This window comes from Sturnira hondurensis, unplaced genomic scaffold, assembly GCF_014824575.4.
Source record: "Sturnira hondurensis isolate 20B ecotype Veracruz unplaced genomic scaffold, ASM1482457v3 Scaffold0013299, whole genome shotgun sequence".
NCBI lineage: Eukaryota > Metazoa > Chordata > Mammalia > Chiroptera > Phyllostomidae > Sturnira > Sturnira hondurensis.
In genome coordinates, this window is record NW_028085930.1 from 1778855 (window position 1) to 1793126 (window position 14272).

The 14272-nt window shown below is 37.8% G+C and overlaps 1 protein-coding gene and 1 pseudogene across 2 annotated transcripts in view; one reads left to right on the top strand and one right to left on the bottom strand.

Annotated features, from left to right (window-relative positions):
* Nucleotides 1–3476: 3476 nt before the first annotated feature.
* Nucleotides 3477–6917, bottom strand: LOC118997498 (multifunctional protein ADE2-like; annotated as a pseudogene).
* Nucleotides 6918–11932: 5015 nt separating this feature from the next.
* The window catches only part of PIK3CB (phosphatidylinositol-4,5-bisphosphate 3-kinase catalytic subunit beta), a 134259-nt gene continuing 131919 nt past the window's right edge, over nt 11933–14272 (top strand). For both annotated transcript variants that reach the window (XM_037061186.1, XM_037061187.1), the window contains exon 1: nt 11933–12032. The gene's annotated coding sequence lies outside the window, so the exon portion shown is untranslated. The remainder of the gene's footprint in view (nt 12033–14272) is intronic.

Sequence of the window (14272 nt, forward strand, 5' to 3'; positions counted from 1 at the left end):
AATTGGGAGGGAGTTTCAGAAGTAGGAAGAGGTGGGTCACAGAAGGCCTTGTATGCCTAAGAAGTTTGTTCTAGCTCTCATAGTCAGAAATAAGTATCTAAACTGTGTTAATTTCTACCCTTTTGAAGTCTTGTTGGAAGCTGTTTTACTATATAAGTATTTTTAAATATAAAGAGGATAGAAGATTGTGTTTCTGATTTCATGTGATTTGTTAAATTAGCAGTCAGCTCTTTGTATATCTAAGGGCATTCTATACATACTATTTTAGCATTGAAAACATGAGTAATCTATGACTTCGAGTCCTCATACTATTGAAATGAAGTTATTGTATTTCCTGTAAAATGTAGATTTTGAGTAACCACTTGTCAGTGATACCAAATTCTTATAAATTGCTTTTAATGTGTTGGTTAATGGTTATAAGCTAATACTAACAGAGATTTTCTTCTGAACCTGGAAGCTAAGTTGATATGTAAATGCAGACCCTAACAATCCAATAGAGGGCCAGTGAGAAAATGTTAGTAATGCTTATATCAAATAAGGTATATATAAAGAACACTTACAAGTTAATAATAAAAATTTCAATAATTCAATTTAAAAATTGGCAGTGTGTTAAACATTTTCCAAGGAAGATATACAAGTGGATAATCAGCTATGACTGATTGCTCAACATCATTAGTTACTAGGGAATGAAAACCAAAATTATGGTGAGATAACTTCATATTAACAGGATGACTATAACAAAAAGATGGACAATAAGAAGTTTTGCATGTAGGGTTGGAAGCCTCATATATTGCTAGCTGGATTGTAAAATAGCATAGTTACTTTGGAAAAGCAGTCTGTCAGTTCCTCAAAAAGTTAAACATAGAGTTACCATGTGACTTAGCAATCCACTCCTGGGTATATATACCCAAGAGAATTGAAACACATGTCCATCCAAAGACATATACGTGAATGTTTCAAGCAACATTGTTTATAATAGCCAAAAAGTGGAAACAACACAAATGTTCATCAGCTGGTAAATGGAGAAATAAAATGCAATTCATTCATACAGTGGAATAGTTTTCAGCATTAAAAATGAATGCAGTTCTTGTACATGCTATAGCATGCTACAACATGTAAGGATGAACCTTGAAAATATTGTGCTAAATGAAATAGGCTAGTCAGAAAAGATGATGTCTTATATGACTTCATTTATATAAAATGTCCAGAATAGGCAATTCCAAGGAGAATTATTTGAGATGATTTCAGACTTACAGAAAAGTTTAAAAAATAATACTTAAAAGTTTTATTGATTAAAAGTTATTGTCAAGACGTTCCCTATTTCCTAGTGGAAGGATAAACATCTAAATAATAAATGAGAATTATAAGTATTAATAAGTAGTGTGAAGGTGATAAAGTGATAGAGAATGTCAATATAATAACTTCCAAAGTTATTAGAAGCCTTTAGGAAATTTTTACAAAAATTTATTTGAGCCCTGACTCATGTGGCTCAGTGGGTTGGGTGTCTTCCTGCAAAGCAAAAGGTTGCAGGTTAGATTCCCAGTCAGGGCATTTGACTGGGTTACTGGCTGGGCCCTGTTGAGGGCATGTGCAACTGATCACTGTTTCTCTCCTATTTCTCCCTCCCTTCCTCTCTCTAAAAATAAGTAAATACAAATTAAAAAAATTATTTGAGCCAGATGAGATAGATACTCTGGGAAGCAAGATCTCACTAGACCCAGAAAACTGCTTTTAGATTGAGTTTGCAGTTTCTTTTATGCATTTGGAATTAAGGAGGGAAGGAAGGAAAATTATGTTAAAGTGGGAGAAAATGAGGTGGAGATTGGATTACAGGATAGTTAATAGGATTAAAGATTATGGGCTCTCTTTGAGAATGACTTTTTTGCTTCTAAGGGTTCTGAAAAGAGGCTTTTCAAAGGTATGTTAACCTGGATGCACAGAAACAATGCTCAGGGCTTGCTCAAAGCAAAGATAAACTGTTTACTAAAGAAGTTATATGCCTGCTGCATGACTACCCATCATGACCTACCTAGTTAGGAATTCATGATTAGATCACTCTGTGAAGTTACTCTCCATAGAACCTTTTTTGTCTGTAGGGATGATCCAAGTTACTGTCTCAACTGTGGAGATACACAGAAACTCTCTTAAAATAAGTAACTTTTGAGTTGAGACATGAATATTAGAGGTGGCCGATGAGTCCTGGCCAGTATGGCTCAGTTGGTTGGGCCAGAAAGTTGTGGGTTCAATACCGGCTCAGGGCACATGCTTAGGTGGCCAGTTTGGTCCTTAGTGGGCACGCATCTGAAGGGCAGACCAGTTAATGTTTCTCTCACATTGGTGTTTTTCTCCCTCTCTTTCTCCTTCACTTCTCCTCTCTCTAAATAAATATATATATATATTTTTTTAAAAAGAAGTTGGCCAATGACCTGGAGCAGAACATTTCAAGATGAAAGAATAGCAAGTACAAAAGCCTTAAGGTAGGAACAAAGTATGTAATGAATGGATAGCAAAACCAGTATGGCTAGAGAGTGGTGAATGAGGAAGAGAGTGGAAGATGAGGTTGGAGGCAGACAAATAACAAATCATGTAGGGTCTTTGTAGGTCATAGTTGCAACTCAGAGTTACAATGAGAGCTTTCGGAAGGTTTTAAGCAAGGAACTGTAGTGATCTAATTTTTGCTGTACAAGGTACATTCTGGTCACTCTGGCACAGATGAATTGTGGAGAGGCTGACCTGGAGGCAGTGAGGCTGATTAGGAGGGTATTGGAGCAAAGCAGTCAAGAAATGCCGATAATGTTTTAGACTGAGGCTATGTCAGGGACAGTGGGAGTGTTGAGAGTTTGGTATGTTTTGGACGTAGAGCCAGCCTTTTCTGTTTGTTTTTGGCCTGAATAGTGTTTCAGGGGGAACAGGATGGGAGGATATCAATAGTTTACATTGTAGCATTGTAAAAATAGTGGAAACAGTTTAAGTTACCCATAAACGATGGCACATCTACACAACAAAGTAGAGTGCAGATGTAAAAAAAAAGGATGAATATTTCTATAGACTGATATACAGTGTAATTTCCAGAACATATTGAAAATGAGGAACATTGTTTTTTCACCCAGTAATAAAATTTGTTTTCTCTGATTTAAAATCTTTTCTTCTTGCTTGATTTTTTTCTGCAGATAAACTAGAAACTTAATAGTTTTTCTCCTAAAAATGCAATGATGTTCTTTCTTTTTTTTTTTAAGATTTTAAATCAATCAGAGAAAACTGATTTATTTTTTAGAGAAAGGGGAAGGGATGGAGAAAGAGAAATATCAATGTGTGAGAGACATATCCATTGGTTGCCTCTCACATGCCCCCACCTAGGGGCCTGGCCTGCAACACAGGCATGTGCCCTGACTGGGAATTGAACCGGTGACCTTTTGGTTGGCAGATTGGTGCTCAATACACTAAGCCACAACAGCCAGGGCCAATGATGTTCTTTCTTACAAATTTCCCTCTTGGGTTTTCTTATCCTGCTTTAAGGAAATCCACGTATTCAATATAGTTGCTCACAGTTTGACCCACACCAAGTGGTTATTTAAACCAAGTATCTGAGCAGCACACTGAGCTAATCCTTCTGGAGAAAGTATGATTGAACAGTGAAGACCACTGTGTAGTTGAAGAGGAGACCACACAGCCTGAGCGTCTCAGTCTGGATGAGGGGAGAACCACTGATAACCGGACATCACTGGCCCTAAAACCATTGCTTCTGCCCCCACCACAAATAATACAGGATTGCCACCCTATTTATGCTCAGCTTTAATTCTTAGGGTTTCATCTGGTCCTTTATTGGTAGAGGTTACCTGAAGTTTACATGGATGCTAGACTTTCCACAAGCCTTGATTTTTTTTTCACAGTGACCAAGATCCGAAGTTGAGCCCATCAGTACTATATAGTCCTGCACTGACTTTTTTTTAAGGATTCTATTTATTTATCTTTAGAGGGGAAGGAGAGAGGGAGAGAAACATCAATGTATGGTTGCCTTTTGTGCATCCCTGCTGGGAACTGGCCTGCAGGGAACTCGCCTGCAACCCAGGTATGTGCCCTGACTGGGAATCAAACTGTGATCCTCTGGTTTGCAGGCCTGTGCTCAATCCACTGAGCTACACCAGCCAGGGCCTTGCACTGACTTTTTGATTTCAGAAGCAACTTGACTCTTTCAGCAACCCATTCAAAATTTTTCTTCACCATCTGGAGCCCTTCAGGAGTTACTTTCTTGAGGTCACAATATGACTTTCTGTCTACTTTGATCTCTTGATGAATAGAGTCTCCAGGAATTATTATCAGTTATATCAGCAAGAATAGTTTCTTTGGTAGTGACATCAACACCAAATTCAGTCTTCATATTAACCAGTCTTCATATCAACTTCATAGTACAGTCCTGGACAACCAGGATTCCTCCAGTATTTCAAAAATAGCCTATGTAGCATGGTTCATGATATCTACTTCAGTTTGGCCTATAACAAGTCCAGCAAAGCAAAATTTTGCAGCAATGATCTGTTCCTCAAATCACTGTGGATCATTATTGACATCATCCTTAAAAGACATCTCCACTTTAGGAAGGTAAAACTTGTACCCTTCCTTGACACCAGTATTCTTTTGAGAACAGAAACAGTTGCTGTTGTTCTATAAACTCATTCATTTGGAATCATTTCACATTTAGGTGCAATGAAAGCTGTCTCTTCACATTTTCTGATGAAAGCAGTTTTGATACCTGCCTCCTCTGAGAACTGCAAAATACAGCTAATAATTTTACTTGAGATTGTAGCTTTTCCTTCCAGGTGATCCTTTCTGGCTGCATTTCCTATTGTGATCTGGTCCTTGGACTGCAGGAGGACTTTTCCTGGACTATCTAACAATTCACAGGCTTCATTTGTTTTACTTTTATAGAGGGTTTTGTTTTTTTTTTTCTAAAGAACCAATCAGTGTTCAGTACCTCCACTGTCACCATTATCCTGGGTGGGCTAGGGGCAGTGACTGAACTAGGAAGACACATAGGACTTTGGAAAAGAGGAGTCAAGAAACATACTGCTAATAAGTGTAAAAGAATAACTATAGTGTGCTGCCTTTTAGGTAAGAAAAAGAGAGAACCAAGAATGTGGATATGTATTTGCACATTTGTACAAAAACATACCGAGGAAGGATAGCCAGAAACCGATGATACTGGTTTGCTTACAGGATTTGGGTGGCAGCAATGTGGAAATGAAGAGGATGGAGATGGTATAGTAGGGATAGAGAGAGGGATGCTTTTCTGAGCATATCTTTTTATATATGTGTACTTTTAGAGCCATATAATGTTTTACATAATCATAAACAGATATACAAATCTAGCCCTGGCTGGTGTGGCTCAGTGGTTTGAGCACGGGCCTGTGAACCAGAGGATCGCGGTTCGATTCCCAGTCAGGGCACATGCCTGGGTTGCAGGCCAGTTCCCGGCAGGGGACACATGATACATTGTGTGTCCTTGGCAGAGGCAACCATACATTGATATTTCTCTCCCTCTCTCCTTCCCTTCCCCTCTAAAGATAAATAAATAAAATATTAAAAAAAAAATCTATCAGGATGAGAAGAAAAAAACCCAAGTGAAATACAGACAAAAATGGACCTAGGCAGCTTGAACCTGAGTCTTGGCGTCTTGCCTTTCTCCCTGAACAACATGAGCTTCAGCACCAGCCCTAGCTTCTCCACAAACTAGTGGACCTGGGCTCTATGCAGTCACCCAGCCACTGGGTCTGGCTGGTAAGCATTGTGGCCAGCGTCTGTGCAGATGCGGGGGGCTTGGGCTCCCCAATCTCGGCATCCCACTCCACCAGTGTGAGGCATCTGGGGATCTAGGGGTCTGGCTGCAGGGATGGCTGAGTGTCTGGCAGGCATAGGTGGCACCCAGAACTAGAAGAAGACTCTGCAATGCCTGAATGACTGCCTGGCCTTCTACTTGGAGAGGGTGAGAAACGTGGAGGCTGATAATTGGAGACTGGAGAGCAAAATCTGGAACACCTGGAGAAGGGACCCCAATCAGAGACTGGGGGCATTATTTCAAGATCATTGAGGGTTCTTTGCAAATTCTGTGAACAATCCCCACATCATTCTGCAGATTGACAATACCCGTCTTGGCTGCTGATGACTTTAGAGTCAAGTATGAGACAGAGCTGGACCTGAAAGGTCATTGATGACACCAGTATCATTTGGCTATAGCTGGAGACAGAGGTTGAAGCTCTCAAGTAAGAATTGCTTTCATGAAGAACTGCGAGACAGAAGTAAATGGTCTACAAGCCAGATTGCCAGCTCTGGGTTGACCATGGAGTTGGATGCCCCCAGATCTCAGGACCTCAGCAAGATCATGGCAGACATCTGGGCCCAGTGTGATGACCTTGCTTGGAAGAACTGAGAGGAGTTAGGCAAATACTGGTCCCAGCAGATTGAGGAGAGCACCACAGTGGTCACCCAACAGACCTCAGATAGGAACTGCTGAGATGACACTCAGAGCTGAGATGTATGGTCCAGTCCTTGCAGATCGATCTGTACTCATTGAGAGATCTGAAGGCCTAGCTTTGATTCTCCCTTGGAGAACAGCTCAAGGGAGGTGGAGATATTCCATGCCATAGAGGTGGAATAGCTCAATGGGATCCTGCTGCAACTGTGGCAGGGCTGGCTCAGACCTGGGCAGAGGGGCAGCACCAGGCCCAGGAGTAAGAGGCTCTGCTGAACATTAAGGTCAAGTTTTTAGCTGAGATTGCCGCTTACTGAGAGAAGGGGAGGACTTTGATATTGTTGATGTCCTGGACCAAAGCCACTCCATTCATACCATCTAAAAGATCACCACCTGCAGAATTGTGGATGGCAAAGTGGTGTCTGAGGTCAATGGCACCAAAGTTTTGAGGCATTAAAGGCAGCAGAAGTGGGGCACTCCTTGGCAGGGCAGGAGGCCCATAAAAAGTTCAGAGATCAAAAACAGCCCTAAATGGATTTCTCATGAATAACAAGTTGAAAGGGAGAATTAAAAAAACTACACTAATTAGCCATACAGAATTTTGACTGTAAACCCTAGGTTGAAACAAAAACTTTATAAACTATCAACTGATGGTCATTGGTGTCAATTCAGCACCACCAACAACCCCTAATTTAGGGTGCAATAAAGAAGGAAACCTCAGGTCAGTCATGATACAGCATGGCTGCGAGGCAGCCCTGGGGCCAGTCCCCTCTCTAGCTGGACAGCTGTGTTCTTGAGAAAAGTTCGGTGTTAGAACTTTGATGTTGGGGAAACTCAGTCTTCAGTCTTCAGTGGAAAATGGACAGTACTTTCTCTGAGCCAGAGGGTAACTTCCTTTATGGATAGAGGTCCCTGCCCTTGGTTCCTGATTGGTGTGTCCTTTTGCAAATGAGAACTCCAAATACTCACAGTTTGATTATTGCAAAAAGCACTTTCCTGATTGGTCAGAATGGAGCCCATATACAGGTATATTATTATGTAATAAATTCAGATGTGATATTGCTATTCAAGGCTGTATATCTCTGTCTTTTTTAGATGTTGCCAAATTGCTCTTATGTTTGGACCTCGGCTTCCCTGTTAATAATAAGGGATGGTGTATATTTCTCCTCTCACCCCTAGCTTTGAGATTTAGTTGATTTATAACATTTGTATGAGTTAAAAGTGTACAGTGTGATGATTTGATATGTGTGTCTATTGCAAAATATTTACCACAATAAGGTTAACATGTCCTTCGCAAAATTTATATAATTACCATTGTAGTGGTGTTATGATGGATAGATAGTGCATATTCACAACCTGGCCAACAAAGTAACTTAGTATATAGGTATTTCTTCTCAAATGGGTGTGTTGAAATGGTGTCTCACTGCATTTTTTTTTTGTATCTTTTTAAAAAAAGATGTTACTTATGGGGGAGAGGGGAAAAGAGAGGGAGAGAAACAGCTACTGGTTGCCTCCTGCACATGCCTGGACCAGGGACCAGGGACCAAACTGGCAGCCCAGGCATGATCTGACCTGGAATCCAACTGGCAGTCCTTTGTTTTGTGGGACATTGCCAATTGAGCCACTGTAGTTTTGGTGTTGCCACACCAATTGAGCCACTGTAGTTTTAATTTGCATTTTTCTAGTTAGTGAGAGTAAGAGTCTCTTTGTATTTTAAAGTCTTTCTTTTCTTTGAACTCTCATCAGGTTTTCAAGCAGAAATGAAGTATCTTTATTTATATTTCATTTTTTTCTAATTCAAGTATAACGTGCAGCAGAGTGCATAATTCTTAATATAGTGAGATGGATTTTCATAAGCCTCGACACTCATTCTGGGGGTTTTGGTAATTTTTACTGGAAGATATCAACAAAAATTTATTCTCACCTCAAATGGTCCTTGTATGGTTTGTGTACTGAAATATTACTAAGTTATAGTTGTATTACTAGGCCATCAAGAAAAAAAGAATCAAGTTCACATGTGTGGGCAGTGACCTTGTACATTACCCTTGCTGTCTGATAGTGGCTGTAAGATGCATTTCTATATCAGAGATGTTAAAATGTGGAAAAACCTCCATCTTAAAACTGAGGTAATATAAACTGTATGATTGAGGCATAGTGTTTCTTGTTTTGTTTTTGTAGAAAAGTACTTTTACTTGAACAGGTCCCTGTTCAGAACCTATATTGGAGTTTGGGTTGGTCATGGGCAATTTTCAGTGTGAGATTTTGAAATTCTCTCCCTGCCCCCATTCATTTAGAGTTTAATGGATATTTATTGTTTGTCTAAAACTTTTCCTTCTAGTAAATTGTTCCCTCCCCCCACCAAATGAAGTTGTGTGAGTGAATCTTCATATGTTAGGTCATTAATAACATTGTTTATACCTAAATCATTATTAAGAACTTAAAGAGTAATTTTTCTTGAATTCTGTGATAAAAATCAGAGTAATTTCATTGACTGTCCAAGAACAGTGAGCAATATACATACTTACGTTCATTGTTAGCTGGTACTGTGTCACATCTTTTTATTTCCAGCAGTCAAAACATTGCCTTCTTTTTTCCTTTTTAAGTAGACATTAATTTTTAGGGCAGTTTTAGGTTCACAGCAAAATTGAGCAGTAAGTACATCGAGTTCCCATATATCCCTGCCCCAACACAGATAGCCTCTTCCACTGTCAACATCCTGACCAGCAAATTGGCTAATTTTGAGTTGACTGATGACCTTAACTTTTGGGAAAAGAAGCAGTTTGATATAGTTTGACATCATTCTGAAATTTGTTTTATAACATTTCTCTCACTTTAAAGAATATTATTTATCTTAGTTCAAAAACAAAGAAACCTTGACTAGAATTAAATTACTTGCTTCCTAGCTGAATTTTCTTTTGAAGGTACAAAATGAAAAAGATTTTCAATCTTAATAGCAACATTTATGCCTTCCTTTGATTCCTAGAAATATTATGAAACTTGAAGATTGTTCAACCTTTTCTCTCTTTTTTAAAAATGTAAACTGTTCTAACTAGATGCTTGAACTTTTTTGAAAAATATTTTTCTTTTCCATTTTCTTTCTTTTTTAAAATGATTTTATTTAGTTTTAGACAGGGGAAGGGAGGGAGAAAGAGAGTGAAACATCATGTGATTGCCTCTCATGTGCCCCCTACAGGAGACCAGACCTGTAACCCAGACATTTGCCCTAGACTGGGAACGGAACTGGTGACTCTTTGGTTCACAGGCTGGCACTCAGTCCACTAAGCCGCAACAGCCAAAGCAGTGCTTGAACTTTTTAATTAAAATTTCTCACTTGGGCCTTGAATGGTGTAGGTTAGTGGATTGAGCACCAGACTGCAAACTGAAAGGTTGCCAGTTTGATTCCCAGTTGGGGTACCTGCCTGGGTTGCTGGCCAGGTCCATGGTTGGGGGCATGTGAGACGCAACCTATTGATGTATCTCTTGCACATCACAGTTTTTCTCCTCTTTCTCATTCCCTTCTCTCTTGAAAAGTAAATAAATAAAATCTTTAAAAAGATAAAATTTCTGACTTTAAGTACTACTGGCAAATGTAAATAATTCAAAACTTGGTATGTAGTAGAGACTCCAGTCCAGTTTGAATGAGCTTGCCCAGAAATGAAATAGATAATAATTAGGATGCAGCTATCATAAAGGTTATAAAGTCCGACAAAATGTTATTAGTGAAGAATGGGATTTAACAGCTGAGAGGAGAGGGCTGTGAGCTCACTGATGCTTGGACTAAGCACCCATGGTTCAGAGCTCAAATGGAAAGGCAAAGCCATAAAACTTTATGAAGACTACAGGATTTTCTTGATAAGACTCAAATAAAAAATGATATTTTTATTACATTAAAATTAATGTTCATTTAAAGACACAATATATACAATGAAAAGGTAAATCACAGACTTGAAAAAAAACAGTAAATATTATGTATAATAAAGAAATATCCTGAACAGGGCTGCTATATAGATATACAACCTGTGCAGTCACACAGGACCTCATGCTTATTTTAATGCTCAGCTCTCTTTTGAAATTCTTAATTTTTGAATAAGTGGCTCTACATTTTTATTTTACATTGGGCCCTGCAAGTTACATAGTCAGTCCTGGTCCTGAATATTGAATATGTAAAGTCTACTTACTAATTAATAAGAAAAGACAACCCAATAATAATGGCCAAAGTCTGTGAACAAAAGAATGCAGAAAGGAACATATATAGATAATTATTCAGCATTTGAAAAGTTCTTCAATATGATATATCATTTTATATGGTAGCAAATATGATATCATTTTATATGTTCTGAAATGGTACCAATTAAGAAATCTAACTTTACCAAGCATTGGAGAGGAAATGTTATTAATCCATTTACCTCTGGTGCATTATAAGGTGATACAATTGGAAGACAATTTGGCATTTTGGTAAAGCTGGGAATTTGCATGTGCTGCATCCCACCAGTTTCACTTGTTTAAAGCATGCCCTAAAGAAATTCTTGTTCACATGCACCTGGAGACATATATTGATGTAATAATGTTGATTAAAGCAAAAAGTATAAGCCATTTAAATATCTGTCAACAGAATGGTTAATTATGGTACATTGTGGCATATTTATGTAATGAGCTACTACAGATGAATGAAAATGTAATATAGCTTAAGCTTAGGATAAAGCTTAGAAAAATATTGAGTGAAAAAATTCAAGTCCTTGAAGACTTCATATAGTGTAAATTTATTAAGCTGGAAAAGGAAGCAGGGAGCACAAGCAAAAAAATTATTCAGAGGCATATACACATGTGACAGTTATTTTTTAAAATGTAATAACAGCTTTGGCTAGTAAACACTCAATACAATATACAGATGATGTGTTACAGAAGTGTACACTTGAAACATAATTTTATTAACCAATGTCACTGATAAATTCAATAAAAATTTCAAAAAAAGTAAGTATTCAGGATAAAAATTGGGATGAGAGGGGTACATAGGAAGATGTAATGTTACATGTGTTCTTCTATAGGATGGTGATTTGCAATGTTCATTTTATGCTTGCTTACATGCATCTTTCCATATATTGTGTCTGTCAAATATTATATTAAAGAATAAAAGGGGAAAATGAAATAACTACTATTGTCAATAGTTCATGATGTAGATAGAGGAATGGATTGAGAAATAGAAAGAAAACTAGCTTATAGAAAATAGATTTCAAGAAAAAAGAGGTGATCTAAATGAGAGCATTTAGTTGCACAGAATGTCCACGTAAATTCCTTCCAGTTCTGATGTTCTGTAATTTTAATATTGTTTCATGTGTATTCTATATTTCCCTCATATTTAAAAAATAGTTATGAGCAATTAAATCTCATAAAAGCAATACAATTTATTTTATTTTTAATTTAATCCATTTAAGTGCTAATATCTTGTCACCTTTTTTTTTTTGTAGTGTATTTTCTAATCTGAAAAGTCTTTCATGAAAACCTCACTTTTAAAAAATAAGTAATGCCATCTGTTTTCCTAAAAGACTGAAATGGAGGCTACCATTTTGAGGTAAGTATTCACTTTTGTATCTTTGATTACTTAACATTTTTTCCCCCAGAAGTTATGTATAGAAGGGTAATGTGAATGAATATTGGTTAGATTCTAAATCTTTCAGTTTATCTGGGGCAGAAAGGGGGTGGAATACTAGGCTTTGTTTTAAGACAATCATATGTTTAGGATGATGTTTACCACAGAGTGAACAGAGCTTCATGAAAGAGAGAGGAGGGGCCAGTAGTGTTGAAAGCTTTATAGAGAGGTTAATTGAAAACTAAAGAAGCTTTTTTGAATTTGGCAGTTAGGAGGAGGTCATTGCTGGCTCCAGTAGAGTCATATGAGAACAGTTTTTAGCTTGCAATGGAGTTAAAAAATGAGGAAGTGATAAAGTCAGTATTTCAGCTCTTAATTCATTTGTTAAACCATTTTGTAGTATGTACTCAGGATGCAACAGTCATTTAAGCGCTGGAGTTGCAGTTAGTGTGACCATATATCCTGGTTTAAAGCTCTTGAAAATTAATACCTATTTTTTCCATCTTTGAGATAGAATTGACACATAACATTGTGTAATTACCTACCTATTTTTAATGCCCTCTTTTACTCTCAAGCCTACTGGTTTGGATGATAAATAACATGGTCCACCCTAGTTATGCTGTTTTACAAGGAGGGACATTCCCTGCCTGAAGTTATTGTGCCTGCTAGACTGAGCTTTCTGTCTAGCAGGTAATTAAGGTGCTTAAAAAATAGTCATGAAATTAATTTCACTCCACTACTGTAGGAGTGAAAGTCAGTGGTCTCTGAATTTATTTTGCAAGGTAGATTTCACAGGTAGATTTGTCAGGGAATATGGAAGAAAGAAGTCATATAAATGAATCCAGGATTTTGAGTTCCAGTGGTGAAAGTGTGGTGGTACCATGAAGAGAAAAGTAAGGAAACCATGAGGGAAGATTGGTATTAGGGGTGAGAGGGTGGGGCTATGACATGATGAATTCTGTTTAGACATATTTGTTGTTTTTTAAAAAATTATTTTCAGAGAGACACATCAATCAGTTGCTGTCTCATATACTCCCAACTAGGAATCTGTCCCTTGGCCCAGGCATGTGCCCGACTGGGGATCGAGCAAGAGACTCTGGTTCGCAGGCTGGCACGCAACGCAATCCACTGAGCCACACCAGCCAGCGCTTAAGTGTATTTTCTTAGTGTTTATCATAGCTTGTTTCCTAGTAGTTTTGAAAGGAACACAAATCTTCATGCTCTACTATGAGATCAGAACTGGTCAAGAAAGTTGTCTTCTATTTAAATTTTAGTGAGAAATCCTCACAGGAATTAAAATTCTGGAGCCTTAAAAAGAATGCATTGCCCGGAACTTGTGGTTACTATGTCTGTGTAATTTGGCTGTGAAGTCTAATATTCTAAGTACCTTCAGTTGGCTCAGGAGCAAGCTATTTGTTTTAGTATCTAAGCAGGAATAACTGTGATCTCTGAGGATTGGATAAGATGGTTAAATGAGCTGGAACGATTTTTTTCCTTGAAAGAGTACACTTGTTAACCTCTGAGATTGGAAATTTTATAAGTAGCTGGGGGAATTTTCATCTTCCTGTTGACACCTTATGTGTCAACAAATGGGAAAAGGCATTCCTTGTTCAGATGGATAACAAACCAATAAAAGTTATTAAGGGGTAGTATATTGGTGGGATTACAGCCCCTTCAGAGAGGTCAGATTTGGAAATTTGAGGTAGATCATATTCATTATCTTCAATATTGTTACAATTATGCTCTTCCTTGGTAAATTATGTTTTAATTTAAAAATGATACTTTAGAAATTTCTTATTTTATATGAACACTGCACATAAACAGAGTGGGTTTATACTTGCCTTCCAGTTTCTACTAGTTCTTCTTCCTTCAGTTCTTTTCTTTGCCCCAGGGTTCTTTTCTGTTAATTGCATTGGATGTTTGTGCAGTTAGAAAAAATGTTCATAAAGATTATATTGTTGAGTGCCTACTGTTTCTGGTGCTTTGATAACATGCTTTTTGCTTTTACTCAGAAAATAACTGTGGTTAGATTGTCATATAGCCTGTCATACACAGTAAGGATATTGTGAAAGAAATTCTGGCTATCTGTGTAACATGACCTTTCAGAATTGTTTTCTTTGCTGCAAGCATCTCATTTAGCCTTTTGACTGCCACATGACAGAGGAAGTAGTATATAAAGGGCAACATAAATGAATGCCTTGTTGATCTCAATACAGTTTTCT